The sequence below is a fragment of the Mugil cephalus genome, chromosome 22 (genome assembly GCF_022458985.1).
Source record: "Mugil cephalus isolate CIBA_MC_2020 chromosome 22, CIBA_Mcephalus_1.1, whole genome shotgun sequence".
NCBI lineage: Eukaryota > Metazoa > Chordata > Actinopteri > Mugiliformes > Mugilidae > Mugil > Mugil cephalus.
In genome coordinates, this window is record NC_061791.1 from 17,687,504 (window position 1) to 17,707,342 (window position 19,839).

Consider the following 19,839-nt stretch of genomic DNA (forward strand, 5'->3'; position numbering starts at 1 on the left):
ATCCTTGAGAATGCTGGTGGCCGATCTTTAAAATAATCCAGCACAGAGATGCCGGTGCTGGTGAGGGGAAAAGGTTCACAAGTGAAGTGGCATAGCCTACAATACGCCAAATAAATAACCTAAAACATATTTTTCACCAGACACCACAAGACAGAGAATGTGATAATCAAAAGTTGAAATTTAGGGAGAAATAGAACCCGTTATCACATTTCAGCACAGTCACAATGTTTTCTACTGAATCAAATGTCCATATAAGTCAGTGTTTTAACCTTCAGACTAGGGTCTTTTTTGTCCATTTGGGCGCACATTTTTATGCCCTTTTTCGTAAAAAAAACAAAACAAAACAAAACGGCAAACTTAAGTAGTCAAATTGGAATTTAAACTGTTAAAATCCTCAAAATGAGTGAATTTTTGGTAGTTTTGCAAAGTGTTGAACTGGTTTTAATGTAGAAAAAAAATGACAAAAATACATCAGTTTTCATGGCAGGTTTTTAGACGTGGACATTTTTGCTTAATGACGCAAGAGGGACTTTAATTATACTGAAGCCTGAGGGTTAAGTTGCTATTGTGTGCAGTAAATATCACTCAACATTTACTTCCTAGAAAGGGCATGCACTTCAGTTCAAAATGAAACCCTTTAATTGTTCCTGGAAGAGATGAGAAGAAAGCTGCAATTGCTTTTGCAGTATTACAAAGCATGAATCACCCAAATCTTCCCAGCAGCCTGCTCCTCCAGGAGGCAGGCCTGTCAGACGGATCCGGCACCTCAGGGCCACCAACCTGATACCGATCCTCCATTCCCATCAAGTAATATCCCCTCGTGAGCCATCCTAATGCTGATGTGTAGCCGTTCCCGGAAAATTAGAGTGGCTTGACACTGACACGGGGAAGCGATGCCCGATAGATTCATCGGTGTGTTTTCACAGACGGTGAATCGACCTGTCGCTGCTCAACTGCTGTTATTGATTAAACCTATAATGACACCCTGCAATTCCCTGAAGAGCACTAAAATATTTCTGTTGAAGATGTTTTTTTTTTTTCCTCTAATTTCCAGGGAATTGGAAGTGAAAGTTAGAGCAAATGTTTATCATTGAGAAACCAGTCTACAATCTTACAGTAAATGTGTGCTTAGCTTGTTAGCATGAGCAAATACAAAGTGCACAAACTCAAGTAGTTAACTTTCATCAGACGCCTTTCAGGTTCTTTGAAGTGGTGAGCTCTTTCATTAAATTATGGCAAAACTCAAGAATGCTGGAGGCCTCCAGGGGCATTCACTGACAATAACCACAGTATACAGTAGCTGGCAATGCTGCTATTCAACCTGATATGCGCCAGCGTTTGGAACAAGGATTCATATAATACTTATAGCTCTATCGGTCTTTGTTTTTATTATTCTAAGAGGAAAATGGTTGCACTGCGCCTTTAGAAAAATAGCACTGCCCTGAAACTAGCAGTAATCTTGAGTTATTGTTGATGTTTTGCTCTCCTCCTTTGTGTCCTCCAACCTGGACAACGCACTGTGCGAGCTGATGGGAGAAACTCAAACAAAGAGACCAGACCTACCACAAAGTTAGAAAAGCGCTATATGATTAATATACACACAAGCACAGCAGCAATGCCACACAAGAGCAGTCAGATTCTACAGGACAGAAATAGAGATTTGACCCTTTGACATAATACTTCTATTGGCTGCTCCTTAGTACAACATCAAAAGTAGCTGTAGCAGCTAAATGCATCCTACTACCAACTCTAGAGCCAACCTATCGCAAATAATCCGAAGCCTCCCAGCAGATGGAATGCCTTGTCTCTGGGTCCTATTTGTCTTGGTCCCACCGTGCTATTAAGTTTGACAACAGGGCCCTTTATTACTGTTAGGAAATTCTGGATTTGTGGATAAATGTCAGGCAGGGAGGCAGACCACCGCTTTGTCTCTCATCAGCGACATAACCATAAAGCGGCTCGCACAGTAGTAGTGTGTATAGCCTCGGGTCCGTGTGTGTTAATGTGCATCAGTGGTGCGGTTCAGACAGAGGTCGTGCAGCGTAAGATCCCCAGAGGGAGTCAGGCATGAGGACGGCAAGCGGAGTTATGCTAATGGAAGTGATACTGATGGCAGCAGCGGAGAGCATCAATCTAGGCTAAGGAGCATGACGATACTTTTAAGTCAGTAAGGAAGCTATGCCTCACAGTTTCACACACATATGCGCACAGCCAGCTGACAAAGATACTGTACTGGCAGAGGCAGAGTGACGCAGAATTAGTGTCTCTTACAGTTAACTGCAGCCTCTGTCAGCTCGATATATCCTCCACATCCAATGGATTTCCAAACTCATATTTCACGGCGTGCCCCCAAACCTTCTGTAGCTTGTGATAAACTGCTTTATGTAGAAAACAAAGACACCCACATGACATGAGACAACTGTGATAACTGAAAGCATTTTCTATACGCATTATTTCCTGTGGCTGACTTCCTTTCCTTTCTCAGGGCGTCATCTGATTGGCAGGAAAGTACCAAGTAGTTCAATTCGAGATGAAAGGAAGATCAAAGACAGACTCTCTGATAACAACACTCACTTATTAACACGGATGCGGATGCCATGAATAAAACCCTGCAGGCCCAACCCCCAATGAGCACTGTATACAACTTGGTTACATATCAACTCAACATTCTCGCCAGGTGGCAGGTTCAGAATTTGGCGTAAACAACATGAAAGCATGGATCCATCCTGCCTTGTATCAACGGTTCTGACTGGTGGTGGTGGTGCAATAGTGTGGGGTATATTTTCTTGGCACACTTTGGGCCCCTTAGTACAAAGTGAGCATCATTTGAATGCCACAGCCTACCTGGGTATTGTTTCTGACCATGTCCATCCCTTTATGACCACAGTGTACCATCTTCTGATGGATACTTCCAGCAGGATAATGCACCATGTCACAAAGCTCATATCATCTCAAACTGGTTTCTGGAACATGACAATGAGTTCACTGTACTCCAATGACCTCCACAGTCACCAGATCTCAATCCAATAGAGGAACCTTTGGGATGTGGTGGAACGGGAGATTCACATCATAGATGTGCAGCCGACAAATCTGCAGCAATTGTGTGAAGCTAATATGTCAATATGGACCAAAATCTCTGAGGAATGTTTCGAAAACCTTGTTGAAAGTATGGGTCCAATGTTTTACTAGCAAGGTGTGCCTAATAAAGTGGCCAGTGAGTGTATATGCTAGTATTGCTCTGTGTCTGGCGACTCTTGATATAACAGGTTTAACCTCTGGCCAAAACGCAACCATTTTCCTGAAGATTGTGGCACATTAAATAAGGATGACAAGAAATACTAGTGTGATTAAAATGGATGCGGCATTGCTTGGTTTCTGTCACTCTTGGCAGAGCTGCAGCTGACAGTTTCTCATTGAATCTTGAATCACTGTTGTCAGGCCGCTATTGCTTCTCTGATTTGCAGGAGGAAGTAGAAATGTGAAACTGTGCTGGAGTTTTTTCAAATGTCACTCTGATCCAGTGATGGGAACAGAAAGACTTCATGCAGATTCCCCCAAATGTCACTTATCGGTAGATCTCTCACTGAGTCAATTTGAAGAAGTTTTGGAGGAAATTTCAAAATTGATTAAATGGGTGCACGTCAGTACACAACCTTTTCTTCCTATAAGCGGCGCTGAAAATGTGGCACTAGAGCAAAATCTACTGGCATCTCTCTCCCTGGGAGCATAAATCCACTCAAAAAACTTGTGTTTGATCTGGGGTAGAGTTAAAGGGAATTCATACTCTGGTGACCTGTAAAGCCACAACAAATAAAATGTTGAAGCATTTGACTCTGTTCCCCCAGCTTTCTAAAAAAATGTGTGATATTTTAATCAGACAAATGGCTACTGTCTGGAAATGAAATGATCAAATGTTTGCCCAGGATAAACATTACACTGTAAAAATCTAACATTTCCCCAGTCTGTGTAGATTGTATGGAAACACATGTGCAGCCCATTATTACAAATCAGGGAGAACAATGCCAAAAGTTATCAGAGGAAAGGAGTAGCTTCTGGTTAGCGAAGCTAAACCAAGATTTACGAGGCAAAAGTCTGGGCAACATATGACTTTGTTTGTCTCATTTCTTGTCAGGTAATTGAAATGTTGATAGCAACATTTCAGCAACACTAATTTTCTACTGTAATGATAATAATGTGATTCATATGAAACCCGGTTTAAAGTTAATACGTTAATAATTACAATAATTATGTAATTATTAAGTTAATAAATTAATGTTTAAAAATATTGTGTTCAACACATAAAAACTGTGATTAAAATTTTCAATTCATTTATGAGATATTATAAAAAAAGGGTTAAAAGCAGTTTAAATAAATAAATAATTTTCTGTTTTATTTGAAAGCACTCAGCACTTGTAGGGTGTGTGACTTACGTCATGGTGTTATGGGGTGTGTCTGGATGCAGAGGAAAGTGGGGGAGAGAACGAAGGAGGAGAGGCCGAGCGAGGAAGGGTCAAGGTCATAGATTTTTTAGGCATTAGTTTGAGTTTTAGCAGTGATAAATAGTTGTTTACGCAACAATTTCAAAGAAGACTACAAGTTATATCGAGAAACGGAAAGAATTTCCACATGAAGTTAAGACTGTTTACGACGTTTATGCTACCGCTAATGCTAACTGTTAGCCGAGTGTAACCGGTTCATTGCAAGTGGACAGACATTTTAGTTTACAGTTTGACTCCCTCAGTTAGACTATTCTGGAGGTTTTTCTGTTTTCGACTGGAAAACATAGAGGAAACATAGACAGAGCGTGGAGCAAGCAAGACGAGGACCTACTTTCTTTTGTGGTCTAGCAGAGGAGGCGAGGTAGCGACGTGGTGAGATCCCGGCCGGATTCTGAGTCTGCACCCTTGACTGCTGGATTAAAGACAAGACAGAGGAAATATTTCAGGTACCATTTTTATTTTGTTTTGCTCACAAGTTTGGTTTAAATGACCTTGAAGGTTATAAACTAACGTTTTCGAGTTAATTCACTGGGAGTTGTGCATTTATATGTGGTACAGCAGTAAAAGTGTGTCTTTCAAAAAGTGGCGGATATTTTATTCTGCAGGGTTACACAAGTAATAATATTTTATTTCATTTCCTTATTTCATTGGTGATAAACTTTTCATTAAGTAAATGATTGAGATTTATTTTTTCTAAAATCTGCTGAGTGAGTTTATTCGGAGAGACATATACAGACACAGTCAGATTAGAATCTTTATTGAATCTATACACTAAAAAGAGATTTCATAGGTAAGTGAAAACATTTCATGTGTGTACTTTAAAAAGAAAAGAGATCCGAGATAATATTAAAAGTTGAGTTAATCAGGGTTAAAAAGAGCATAGGATAAATACTCTAAAAGAACCCAAAAGCCCCACGCTCATCAGTAGGATTACTGAGGGAAGTGCTACACACATCAAGCAACCATATGTGGCATTATTGACTAGTTTCTTCAGGTGATCTTTGCTGAAGTGTCATTCCAAGAGATAGCCCCCAATCTGGGTCAGCCTTTTGATTAAGGTCAGGACTTGGAGTACAATGAGAAGGAAATTTTATTCCTTGACGTTGCTACTAGATGTAACATCTACAAGTTACCAAGGTCACCTCGAATAACGTTCTGGTAAACAGGGATACTGTATGTGAACCAAAGTGACTAAAAGTCATTTAAAAGCCCTAGCACAACTGTGATGAAAGATGAATGGCAACATAATGGCAACAACTATGCGAGAACCTGAAAGAGGACTTGATAAAAAGCAGAAAAAACATATGCCACTGGCACAAATTTAGAGTCAAAAGCATCACCTATATTATAGTGTGAATAAATACTGCATAAACACTCAGTGATCCCTTGGAAATAAAGGCCCACTTAAAAAGATAAGCCTCAGAGTTCCTCAGAACACAAACAAGAATGACGTATTTCTCCTCACTCTATTTTCCATGTCGGAAAGGAGACAGGACAAAATAAAAAAAACTCTCCTTCTGGAGAATTTCAAACATCTGGCTTTGCTTGGGCTCAGTTCCGGGAACAGATCACAACTTCAGTCCACTCCCAGCACCGTGGCAGCCAGCTAGCCGGCCAGCCTTGCTGAGAGGCTTTCCTCCCTGGACACGGGTAAGCAATCTTAACAGGGCAATTTGAAGCAGAGTAAAAATAGCACCATGTAGCTGCTCATAGAGCTGAAGTTAACTAGAAAACAGGCCTTGAGGAGGAGAGGAGGGGTGGCCGGGAGAGCTTTTCAAATCTTACTTAAACGGGACACACGCTGCCAGGAAGACAGTGACACACGCAGTCATGCTGTCACCCCATCTGATGGATATGGGGAGATATCAAAGCTGAAAAAGTAGATTTTATAACAGTTGATAATAGATAATGGATTGGTTGGATGGTAGATGTCATGACCGAATATTGACACATCACCCACTTACAGTAAACCAGCTTAGTCATTTCTTTGCAGCAACCATTCATCCCCCAAACCTCTTGTCAGCTCAAGACACACACACACATTTAAAACTCCCCCGAGACCTTCCTGGATTGTGCTGCAGTTGTTTTCTGCAGTCTGACACACTTCTCAGCAGGCCCACAAAAAAAGCAAAAAACACCCACCGACATGGTGCCAGAAGAACCTCGTCACTTAACTCAAACACCCTAGTCCGACTGTCGGCCAGACCTGTGATGAATCCATTGAGGGTACACATGTACACGCAGGATTAGTCAGCAAAGCACAAACCACAAGCCAGCTCATAAATACTCAACTTCCCCTCTGCTTCCCTCTTGGCTCTGTGCCATGACAGCTTCCCAAAATGTGTAGCGGTGTTTCAGAAAGAGCTGTTATGTTCCTGGAATCTCCTACACACCCAACTTGCCCCTATGACTCTTCAAAAGGCTCCTTTTCTGAAACCAAATATCCCCCAAATTCTAAATCGACTTCCTTGTATCTGATCATGGGTGTCAGAAAGTGCAGGTGAATTGACGGCTGGTGAAAGATTCACATCAAGGTCTGCTGGCTAGAGTGTAAACAGTCTGAGTCCCCTTTCAAAAATGTTGGCAGTCACTCGGCATTTATGTCTTTTATGGAGGATCTGTGGATATGTTAGGATTTGAATTGACAGAGGACCAAAGAGCTTGTAAATAAGTTACAAATTTTTTTTGGTAAACTCACACTGGACCATAGGAAAATGCGATGGATTGGACCACACCTACTGTACTTCCCCTTTGGTGCTCATAAAGCTAAGATAAGAAGAGGAACACACAGGCGGATACGAGAATCCATCCGAACTGCTCTGCTGAGACTTGCTTTGATTTGTTCATTCATCTAAGGATTTTCATGCATGAGGAATTGTTGGCTTTTAGGCCTTGTCATCTTTTTACACACAGTGGAAATTTCCCACGCATCTTTGGATTAATTAGATTTAGATTGAGATATGTATTCCTGACATGCAGAAAATCAGACTTCAAATGCCGGAAAGAACGAAAGTCGACGAAACAATTTCAGAGAACGCTTCCGTGCAACCATGTTTCACCAGTTCACTGGAGCTGGGCTGAACTGGACTGTTATTTTTGTACAACTGCATATTCTGCTGGTTTTGATAAAAATGTACTCAGATGAGATCTGGGAACAGAGGACCAATCCAAGTGAAATGGAGCAAAAAACAAAAGCCCCTCTGCCTTGCTCTCTACCCCTTCACTTGCTTCAGAAGTGGCAGATTCCGTCACTGCTGAGTAGCATTTGTTCACTAACCGTGAGCCACTTCCATCAGTCCCAGTCACTCTGTCTCCCTTCTAACAACCGGCGACTGTGCAGGGTAAATCAATAACAACAGGATGTTTTGTGTCTTTGCTGATATCTGTCATGCCTACCTCAACACATTGCAATACCAGATAACAGAAAAGATATCAGGCCACAGGGGAGTTGTGTGTCAAATGCCTCCATACCTGAAGAAGTACACCACCATATGAGCAGCATTTGGTACCTATTCATTTATGATCAGCACCCACAAGCAGCCCCTGAGTATGTGTTAGCAGAGAAAATTAAGTTTAAAATCTTCAAATGATACAGATTAGTAGTTACTAAATCTGGGTGGAGAAAAGTAAACCAATTCAAAATGGCAAAAGAAATGCTGATGGAGCAGAACATATAGTTTTTGTAAGGGATTAAAAAATAAGACAACCACAGCCTACATACGGTTCGGTGATAACCGACTGGAATTGCTCAATCAACAATTGCAGGCATGTAGGAACTGATTATGAGGAGTGAAACGAGTGCTGAGAACACAGGAGAATTGTCACGGGTATAAAATATGTTCTAAGCCTAGAGGATGCGTCAGTCTCATATTCGCCTTGGAAATATGAAGTTATTCTTTGAGAGCCTAACGTCTTAGGGCATTCAAACCTGTGTTGAATCTGACATACCTCTTGGTATGATTCGTTGGGCAATCGTAGTGTGTTGCAGGTCAAAACAGGCCTTCTGAGGACCAGAGGAAGTGGTCAGGGCCAAGTGACAAATGAATTTCAGCATTAATTTGTTTGTGGTGGGAACACAATCTGACCACGATCTGACCCAAGTATTAGTCTGAGCATTTCACATGCTGAGATGGGCATGGAAATCAGCTAGACCACAGTCACAACAAGGTCTCACCTGGGTCACACAATTCATTTCCATGTTCATACTGGAAAAGACAAGTGCACACCAGCTAGCTTATAGTGATACAGTTCGGTTTGGTAGACTTAAGCGAACTCACACTTTCTCAGCTGGTCTGTTTAGTTCAGTTCAAATCATCTTCGGTGGGTTGGGTTTGTTTAGGCTGGTATGCCAATCAACCCAAACAGCCAGACTGAGGGAGCATAATTTGGTGGGTCTCTGGTTGGTTCAATTCTGCCGTTCAATTCTGACGTCATTGCAACATCGACAGCTGTAAACTGTATTTGTGATATTGACTGTACATGCAGAAGGATGACAACATAGCAGCAAAATTAAAAATATCTCAAACATGCTCCTTCATTCATTCATTCATTCATTCATTCATTCATTCATTTCCTGTAATCACTTGTCCTCTAGAGGCTCACAGTAGGGCTGGACCGTATCCAAGCTGTCATTGGACGAGAGGTCGGGGTATTCACCGGACAGCTTGCCAGTCTATGAGAGGGGTAACACTGATAGACGACAGCCATTCAGATATAGATTCACAAATTAACTTACAAGCCTTACAAGCATGACTTTGGACAGTGGGAGGAAGCTAGAGAACATAGCAAGAGCAAACTCAGAGGGGCCTAGCTGGTCAGTAAATTTGAACCAAGATCCTCGAAAGAGCTTGGTAGCCAACACATATAAACTCACGTCAACTTATTCTGGTGGAGAGATGATTAATCACGATGCTCTGAAATCACCTTTTAGCCCTAATAACGAAACTTAAAAAGAAATAGGGAAGAAGACACCATCAAACCACAGCTAAACTGAGAAACCTTTGTAGGCATGATGCCAGCAACAAACTGCACATCATCATGCTGAGTCACACACATTACACTGGGTTGTTTTCACTTTCTCGTAGCTTGCATTGTGTTTGAGGAAGTCTTAGCCTGCTCTGATGACAAATGTCACAACCCTGTGTCTAATTTAAGATGTGAGGGTGTGCAAGTCAAACAAAAGGGCTTGTCTTGTTGCTCAGAAACAGGAACTGTGGGTTTATAAGCCACGTCATTCTGTGACCCTATACCTTCCTGAACGCTGATGGGGTTTGGAGACAACAATGGCAACATGGCTGTGATGATGGAGTTAAAGCCAATGAGGGGTATCCAACCCAGTTTCAGACAGTAAAAGTGTAACCGTCAATTCAGCTGACTGATTCAAAGATGGACGAAAGACACGCAAAAAATGACAGTTATTACCAGATCTTTAAGTTAACACAAAACTGTTATGTCCCTCTTATGTGTACATGCCAGAGTTGTTGTGCGCTATGATCTTTCCTTCTGTCCATACTGGCAGTGAACAGAGCACACATTTCCTCACAAGTCAACATGTTTACTTTTATCTTAGACAGCCTATCTCTACATTATCATATCTTGACTTTCACCCATAGAAACATTTATCGAAGTGTGACTTCTCGACCGCGCCGAGAATACATTACATTATACATCATGTATACAGTGGAAAATGGTTACCTGTGTTCAGCTTCCAGTACTCGTGAGTTTATAAGTCAGTCTTGCCCAATGTTATCTGAACCATAGGCCAATCACAGCTGCTCCGCTTTGGTTGTGTCTTAGTTATGCCATGTTTTGGAAGGCCAAACTGAACCTGCTTTCTAACCTGTATGCTGTCCTGCCTACTTCTTAATCCATAACGTCAAATGTTTAGCTGACTTGTCTGACTTGATATAAGTCCATCTGATTTTCGGGATTGTCCTTGGCACCTCTTCATCACGCCATTTGTAACGGCTTATAGATAAGTACCAGTGAGCAAGAATCAGCACTGAAGCCACTGAAAGTGTTTTACAACGATGTTCCACCTACAGTGTCATTAAGGACTTAAAAGATATCCCAACCAGAACACCCATCATAACTAGCATGTGCGTCCACACCATTATGGAGTCGGGAGTCCTTTCACATTAGGTCAACACACTAACACACCCGTTTGCGAATTCCAACTAAAACAAAGTCCTTGTCACAACCGCTGCCAGCTTCCAGCAAGGCAGGAAATGACACAAGACGGCCTCGCGTCAAGACTCGGCCTCTTGTCTGAGGGCGCTCCTCTGACGCAAATTATCGGCCAGGTGTCAGATTTTGTGGGGGTTGCCGAAAAAGGTGCCTTTGCCGCCAATTCGGTGGTTTTGTTGCCAGGCTGAGCAGGTACAGTGAGAAAAATTAAGGCTGGGCAGTTGAGCACATGCACTACGAGCTCAATCATGAGCAAATGGAAATTCCCTTGTAGACTGTTTGAATGAAATGAAAGCATAGTATCAGTGATTTTGTCCAGGTTTCAGTCTAGTCACCTGACTCTCAAGAAATTCTCTAGTTCCTGCCTGGAAATGATCAGCTAAGTTGCTTCAGTTGGTGCATCTGTTGGGTATCAACTGAAATGACTAATCAATTAACCCCTTAACATTCCTGTTCCTTTCCTTTACCCAAAGTAAATTTCAAGGCATTTTTGAACAATTTAGAGTACAGGCAAGGATTTGGCCTCTTTCAAAAGAAAATACTCTGTTTTTTTACTCCCCAGGAGTCAGAATCTCTTTAAGTGCTCTGTCTAAGACAGTGAAAAACTTATAGACTGCCAAAGGTTATTACAAATCAGGGAGAACGATGCCAAAAGTTATCAGAGGCGTTTGTGGTTAGTGAAGCTAAACCAGGATCTAGAAGGTCTGGACAGTGTTGCTACTGTAGCAGGCTATTAAATGTGAATGCGTGTGTTTTGCCTAGTAGGTCCTGGTTTAGCTTTGCTAACCAAAAGTGCTTGTTTTGGTCTGATTTTGCCATTGTTCTCTGATTTGTAATAACTTTTGGCAGTCTATAAAATTACAAACCGTGTTTTTAACAGTCTGCCCGATTGGTACAGCCAAAAACACAGCAATAACTCACCATTTTCCAGGATCTACTTCAGTCCATGCACTTTGTTTACCTTGCAGAGTGCCTCTAACAATGTGACTTATGACGCACCGATGATGCGCCGTGAAAACCTTCCATTTGTTTCCAATAATATTTGCCCTGAAAATGACTGCAGTTTGAAACAAGAAAGTTTTAAAACACACTGAGACCACAGCTTGAAGTCTTACCATTCCAAATTTAACAATAATACTACAGAACATTTGTATTTTACTCAGCATGGTAAACAGTCATCTATTGGGTCAAAGGAAGTGTCAGTCAAAAGTTCAGAGGATGACGGTGTGGCTCAATCATACAAGTTAACTGAAGTTAGAAAATGTTAGAAAGTTTTGAGAAAATGAGGAAGCTATGCGCCTTTGTGGCCTTTATAGGTCAATGGCTTGGTGTGGGCTAACTATGTTACTGGATTACATTCACTGGACCCATGCCAATATAACAGGGCCATTTAGGACCAGGGTGTAATAGGAGTTTTATCTGCTCTTGGGATACTGTGGGATGGGCAGTAGGAACGGCAACACATTCAGGGTACTCATTTTGGATATAGGAGGTTTACCTCACAATATACAGTTACACACAGAAAATTTCAAAAAAAATACAATTTCCATCAATCAACTGTCTATATAGAGCCATCAGGTATGACAGACTCTCTGTAGGCTGTGTGAAAATGAGACTTGTTGTTGAGTTAACAGGCAGCTTTGTCTCGTGGAGGGGAAAAACACACACACACACACACACAAGGAGATGTTTCACTCCCTACCGGCATCTGGCATCTCATCAAGTCTCCTAGACCTTCACCTTCCGTCTCAACCTCCACAGACACACACACACAGACACAGCATCCGCCTGTCTAACAATTCGTCTCTTTATCCCGTTGCCGTCTACCTGGCATTCGTCGGATGACAACAGAGCATTATTTGAGACGTGGCAGGTTAATTGTTTACGGCAGGATGGGTGGATCAGAGCCCTGTGGATCCTGTTGCCTTCCACTGACGTGAGTTCATGTTGGAATGCACACTAGCAGGTAAACAAATCCTGCATGGGGCAGTGGTAAGAACTCTCTCTGTCTCTCTCTCTCTCTCTCACACACACACACACACATACACACCCACCTACAAGCCAAGCACTAGCAGCGTGAGAAATGCATGCCATAAACACAGCAAACAGGGATGTGCTGCTGTAGTCCATTGAACATACCGTGTCCTGTGCCACGATGTGTGTACAGTGGCTGTGGCTGCGTTTGCCTCCATCCTGCCTCCTCGTAGTCTTTCCCCATGACTAAGATTTAAGAGCAAAATAACTCCCTTTGTTCAGGTCACGATATCTGCGTCCATTTCATCACAACACCAAGTTCTTTTTTTTTTATTTCCACATCTGTTGTTACTTTGTCCAATCTCACACCATCCTCTAAGCGAGCAGCTGCCCCAAGTGGTAGTTCCTGCCTCTCGCTATGTCCTGACAGTGACGGAGCTGGAGTACACGCTTCTCTCTCGCTTTCTGTGCATGTTGTGTGTCCTGTCCCACAAATCAGAGTGGGTGTGTCCTCTTGAAGCAAGCCAAAAAAAATGTGAGTAAAGAGGAGGAAGCACACACCCACCTGAGTGCGGACTATGGATCCGCTGTTGCATGTGTGACGTGTGTATGTGTTTGATTCGTGCGAGTGCGTGTGTGTGAATCCAACCAAGCTGAACTTCCCCTCTTTCACCCTTTCTTTCTGTTTCTCTGTCAGCATTTCCTTGACACCAGGATGCACACTTTGCACCCTAAGGCAACTAAGTGTGTTTGATTGTGTGATTTCTGTGCGCGCATGCGTTTCTGTGTGTGTGTGTGTGTGTGTTTGAAGTCTAGTTTCCCAGCTGGACAGGATCCGAACAACGCCGGAAGGATGAGAAGGAATACCGGGAGAAACTGGTGGCTGACTTCCCCCTCACATATACAGTACGAATCGATTGCATACAGAATTGAACCAGCAAACCTGGCAGCTTCTCTGCCTTGCTCTTCCCATTGAGTTACACAGAGAGACCACACGCAAACCATCTCCGCTCTGTAGTCCAATAAGCCCTAGTTCCCCTCGCGCTCTGTTAGCCTCCAACATATGAACTGAATGGTAAACAGCAGCAGAATGAGAGCGGCCGAGGGACACTATAAAAAGAGCCTCGTCTCCATGGCGATGCCAGAGGCAAAGAGCGGTCCTGTCCGAGTGGCCTCGCTCTCCCTCCTCTCTGTACACACACAGCATTGTGGGAAAGCGGATGTGGTTCACATGCCCTCCCTGTGGGGTATCAGGCTCGTTTGCAGTCCCGTTTGTCTCCATATAGACGAGATGACAAACTATTCAGTGTCACTTTAAGGAGGAGTCAATTCTACAATCGTTGCTTAACTGTAATTCTCTGTATTTGCACCTTTTCGGTTCTGGGAAGATAATGTGTACATAGCCTTTTTTATTTGTATTTTATCAAAGTGCTCCTATTCAAGTTGGGACTAAATAATATAGTACAGAGTGCACAGTAGGAAAATATGTAGAAGTAGATTTGGGACTACAAGATCACTGGTCTGAATCCCCTCTACATCCATAGCTGAAGTGTATTGAGTAAGCACCTGACCTGTTCCTCCCTGGGCACTGCACACATGGCTATGAGTTGAACTGATCAGTTAAACCCAGAGCACGAATTTGCTCATGAGGCATTTAGAAAGAATAACAAGATTAACACAAAAATAATCCAAATCAATCCAACAAATACTCTTGTGCACAACTGTGAACATGACAAAGTAAAAAGATAGCCATACCAACTCAGAGACTACACAGGCCATTTTTTCCGATGCTTTTGTCGTATATATTGTGTCAGACTATGTAGTCTTAGATGTTTCTTGGTTAGGCTACTGGCAAAATGTATGCTGAGACTAAAAGATTATAGATCAGTTAATCTGACACAATGAGCGTACAACCAATGGATATGTGTTTATAGCTAGCTTTTTATTCAGCATACAAACAAACAAGCTATTCAATAGTCACGGTGTTCCCCAAGGTCTTATATTGGGTCCACTGCATTTTACTATAGGTAATATTCATGCTCAGAACTGTATTGCAATTGGGAGCTATCGTCCCCAGTGTCAACAGCCTGCTCTGGAGATGTGGCTACCACAGCGATCTGCAATTAATTATTACAGACAGTTATCACATTAATCACTGAGAGTTATGTAGGTAGGCTGGCAATGAGAATGCATATTGTTCTTGTATACTTGTTTATATTGTGCATAAGGCCTTGCTATTTACACAGATATTTATCAGTAAACCTAAACTGGGTTTGATTAGTTCCTGTACTGTGCACATGGTAACTGGACAATTAACTGCAAAAAGAAAAAAAGAAAAACATCTCGCAGATCCCTTAGGATCATGCTCTCTCACCAACTATGGAAACCCAAATACCAGGATGTGATCAGCGAGGCTCTTGCAAAAGGGTGGCACACAGTGAACGACACAAATTAGTCTATACGTTGTATTTAACAAACATCTCTCATTTAATTAATCGATTCTTAACCACAAAACTCAGTTGTGTTTGCGGGGTGAACTGACCCTTTAACCAGCCTCAGTGATCTGTCTCCACCAGTTTCAGAGGTATGTGGGTCACAGCAATGAACATAAATACAGCTGCTAGGTGGTAGGTGAGAGCAAGAGAACAGGAGCCATGTCTCCAATTAGAGACCATGATCTATGGCCACAAACAGCTGGGATAGATCTTTATGGGTGTGTGTTTGTGTGTGTGTGCATCTAAAAAGAGAGACTGCATACATGTGACCTGAACGATGAGCGGGTTTTCCACTAATGAGGCCGAACTCTAGATTACCCCCCGCAGAGATTCACCTTCTGATGGAATGAGGCCTCTGCAGACACACACAGAAACACATACTCAGGTGAGCTACAGCAAAATGGAGCAACAAGCCAACTGTGCATAGATGTAAAGTTGACAACCACATGTGTGCTTTTATGTGTAAGTGGAAATAAAGCTCCTCTAACTGTGATGTTACTGCCACGCAGGGCAAAGGTACAGCGGTGACACACCCAGCCCTTGCAGCCGTTCCCTGGTCCGGTTCCAGGAACACTGGCAAGGGATGGGGTAGATAAGTGCTTAGTCAACAGAGCACGTCTCAGAGAGGACGAGACATAAGCGAAGAAGTAGTGCTAACATAAGTTCATTTCAGCAGGGTCGCAGTTTTTGCCAAAAAGCAAGAATCGCTCATTTCAAGTTCAACCCAGCTGATCCAGGGTTTCCGATGGTAATATTTCTCCATGGCAGCCCACCATGCCAGGAAAAAGAAACAAATAATCTGTGACTTCCCAAGAAGCATAACAACCACCCCGATCCTTGCAGAATTCAGTTGGTTAATGGCACTAGTATGTAAGATTAAATTTGATTTTACAGTCGATCTTATGCCGCTCTAATAAAATGTCCTTTCTTTTCAAAGAGAAAAACGGATGCTTGAGCTACCTTTTAAAAGAAGATGATGCATGTCTCTTCACTCTCTTAAGTCCATGTTCAGTCACTTATCCTAGGTCTCTTCCCCTTCAGTAACCACTACAACCAGAGTTGATCTACTCTGCAGCAACATGCTAGTTCAATGTTAACTTCACAACCAACCTGCAAAGTTAGAAAGAGGAACACACACTAAGAAACACACCCTAAAGAATTGGAACTATCGCTGGAAGATAACTCAAAGTCTCATATTGTCTGTTCTTCTTGCTTTTGTTTTATGCTACTATAAAACTAAATAGTTTCCCCTATCACACAATTACATTTACATTAGGTTCAGAGGCAACTGTTTATTTATGTATTTATTTTTAAACCATGAATGAATAAAGCAGCACTCCATTAGCCTGGAAGCTGAATCCACACCCACAAAGTCTGAAATCACTCCTGAGGGAAATGATCTGCCGGGTCAATAACACCTGTTAAGGCAGGCTTTATTCGGTTATGGATAGAAATGGAACAAAAATGACTGGTTGGTTGTACGTCGATCCGGTTGCGTGCAAAGCAATTTTTCTTTTGCTGTATGGGTTGAAACATGCCCTATAATGAAACCCAAATGGAGAGTTACCAGACTCTGACAGGAGTTTCGCTAAATCAGCAATGGGGTGTTTAGGGTGGATGGTGGGCAAACAGAGCACTCACAACTCAAGAGACCTGTTTCTGGTTTAGCTCTTGGATTAAGAGTAAGAAAATATTGTTAAACTTTACCAACGGCCAATGGTGGTTAAATATAACAATAAAAAGTTGCAACTTGCCAAACTTGCCTCTTTTAGCTAGGTAGATAGGAGAGTTGTTGTGACTAACTGGTCTTTGCATGTTCTCAATGGCTATGAAAAATAGCAGCCTGCTTACAAAGTTGCTAAATGTCGCCATGACACATGATATTGTGCACAACAACTTGTATATCCAGAAAAACATGGAAAAATACTTTTAAATATGTCACAACAGACAAGTGACAAGGTAGTGTGTTGAAGAGCAGGCCTAGTGCACGTTGTCATATCAGGCAGAAAATTTGTTGTAATCTTAAATGTTGACTTTGTTTAGGTGGTGCTTAATTATTGCTGACCAGAAACAGTTAACCAGAATTCACAGAACTGTGGTCACATTCATGACTCGTTTCTCATCCACAGCCTTCACCCTGCTGCTGTAGCCTGCTCCAAGTCTGTGGCTAGTGTTCCTCCCCTCAGCCCTGGGAAACTATCATTGGTTGTTGGTGAACCACATTGGTACCGGTGGCAAAGTGGATTTGTAGCCACAAATATCGGTTCTGAAACTCAGAATTTGAAATCCTTAATGCGGTTTTGCATGAAACACAACCTGTGCAAAGACAGAACTCTAACTGTACAGGCATAAAAAAAGAAAAAAGCTCCCCTCGATCTCATCCACCTATCTAGGATTGAAATGTTCAAAGAAAGGTTGCTTTCAGAAAGCGTTGTGCATTTGATGGATGCCACTGCACAAAAGGCGAGTGAGTTAGAGGTCAGGAATTCAGAAAGCAGCCTTGAGCTTTGGAAGTGAGAGAGGTAATTTTCCCACACACACACACACAGAAGAAGAGAGACACCCTTCATTGTGACCCTTCACCTAATTCTGCATCATTTCATCATCGTCCCATGTTATTTGATACCTACGTGGTCCCAGGTATTTTTTCCCACTGAGCTGCTAGTCATTAAATTTTAATTCTGGCTTGTGTTTCCATGTGATTCTGAAAGTCTGCATACAATAATAAAATGTGAGGAATAATTCACAATAATATAATAATTCCATTGTTGATAGTCTAGCTATTAGCTAACACTAATGTGGGAGATAGGCTTAGCTACAGCATCTATGTGGTAAACAATATCCCATTCCTAAAGTGAGATGACTAACTTTTAAAAGACAAAATTACACAACTGTCGTCTCATACATCACTTTGATTTGGGTGCTTTCACACCTATATATTGTCCTGAGTCAAGGAGTATTCATTATTACACAGGATAAGATGTTACAATCCCTTGTGCCATGATCCCAGGCAAAACACATTTAGAAGCCTAATCCAACTGAAAACCCGACCATCAGGCTAGCAGTCAGCTACGAGCTAGCAACCAACAAGAAGACACCAGCTAACTAGCCCAGCCAACAGCAGTAGGCCCATGTAATCCCGTCCCCCAGTAAGTGTGAAAGTGCAAGTAGGAAATGCCAGCATTTCAACTATCCTGACAGTAGGTGGCTCTTTCAGTAAGAAGTGATGGGATATGCGACTATGTGTCAACAGACACTTCTTCAGGGCAAGGCACATTTGGAAGCCCAGTCCAACTGAAAAAAAACAAACAAACAATATAAAAACAACCAGCAGGCTAGCCGTCAGCTACCAGCTAGCAACCAACAAGAAGACACAAGCTACCTAGCCTAGTGAACAGCAGTAGGTAGTTGGGGCATCAATGGGGCTTTCAAGTGGGTACATTCCTTCACCGATGTTTTGTTTCAGTTAAACCCATGACACCTCATCTCTCTCTATGTAGCCACCACGCACCCGTGTGACTTTCAATGAGGAGATTAGCCTAGCCCTACTACTAACTACTAAAACCAGCTTGCAACCAGTTTTGTGATTGGTGATTGTTGTCATATCAGTTGGTGGTTAATAGCAGCCTCTTTAACCGGACTCAGCTAGGTTGATTTATTGTGGGATAGCCTGCGTTTACTGTGTTCGCACTAGTTCAAACGAACCAACATGGTATGGTAACGCTTCAGTTTCGGAACAAATAACTAGGTGTGAAAGCACCCATAGTCCAGTAGGACCAGTAGCTTAAAGTGGCTAAAGGTTCCTAAAGTGAGCAATGCCAGAAGACTAGGCTAGTTCCCTTACCAAATCATTTTTCTCAACTATCACAACTGTTACCCTACATTTTTAGCATTTACTACTGCTGGTTAAGGTTTCTCCTTCAATCTGGCACCAAGCTCAAGCGCACATATTTTTATTCCTGCTTTCGTGTTCTCATTTCATCGATACTTTATATACTGTATACATGAACATGAAGCAGCAGTAAATAATAAGTAAATAATCTACCACTAGCCTGGAAGTCAGACAACATCCCTGCTCACAAATGTTCTGTTGCAGAAACACTCCACTGCATTATGCTCCTGCAAAGATTTCCTTAGCTGATCGCATAGTTTGGGCATGCTTGATGTGAGCGATTAAGGTATTTGTTGAGAAGCACATGTCACATAATTTGTTGGTCTGATTGGTTGTAGGGCTATGCAACTGCGTACAGTTTTTTAATTTTTTATCCAAATATGAAATCCAAATGGAGAGTTACCACGAATCATATTCTGAAAATAATCTAGAACAGTATACCTAAGAGTGATTCATTTGGCATTTTTTGGAGAACAGCCCAAAAAATCTGAATCATCCCGCTTCCATTCTTTTTATCGGCTCAGATCGGAGGAAATACGTACTAAAACAAAACGTCAACACAATAGACTTTCTCACTCCCCATTTCCTCCTCCTTTGCTCTCCTCCCTCCATTTATCTCTCAGCAGTTTTCATCCTGCCATCCCGAGCGTGTGCCTGCCAGCATACATCACCGTCAGGTGACGCCAGGGAGAACATTCACACACCCAGGATGAGGCTGTAAAGGCCACGCATTGTGGTTACGAGGCAAAGTTCACGGCACGAGGGAGTGGTAGTGTGTAAGGGCCTGAGAAAT

The 19,839-nt window shown here is 42.2% G+C and overlaps 1 long non-coding RNA gene across 1 annotated transcript in view; it reads right to left on the reverse strand.

The window, feature by feature from the left end:
• The window catches only part of LOC124999926, a 39,558-nt gene that overhangs the window by 8,064 nt on the left and 11,655 nt on the right, over positions 1–19,839 (reverse strand). Inside the window, exon 3 of the long non-coding RNA XR_007111245.1 lies at positions 4,831–4,911. This is a non-coding gene — a long non-coding RNA (uncharacterized LOC124999926). The remainder of the gene's footprint in view (positions 1–4,830; positions 4,912–19,839) is intronic.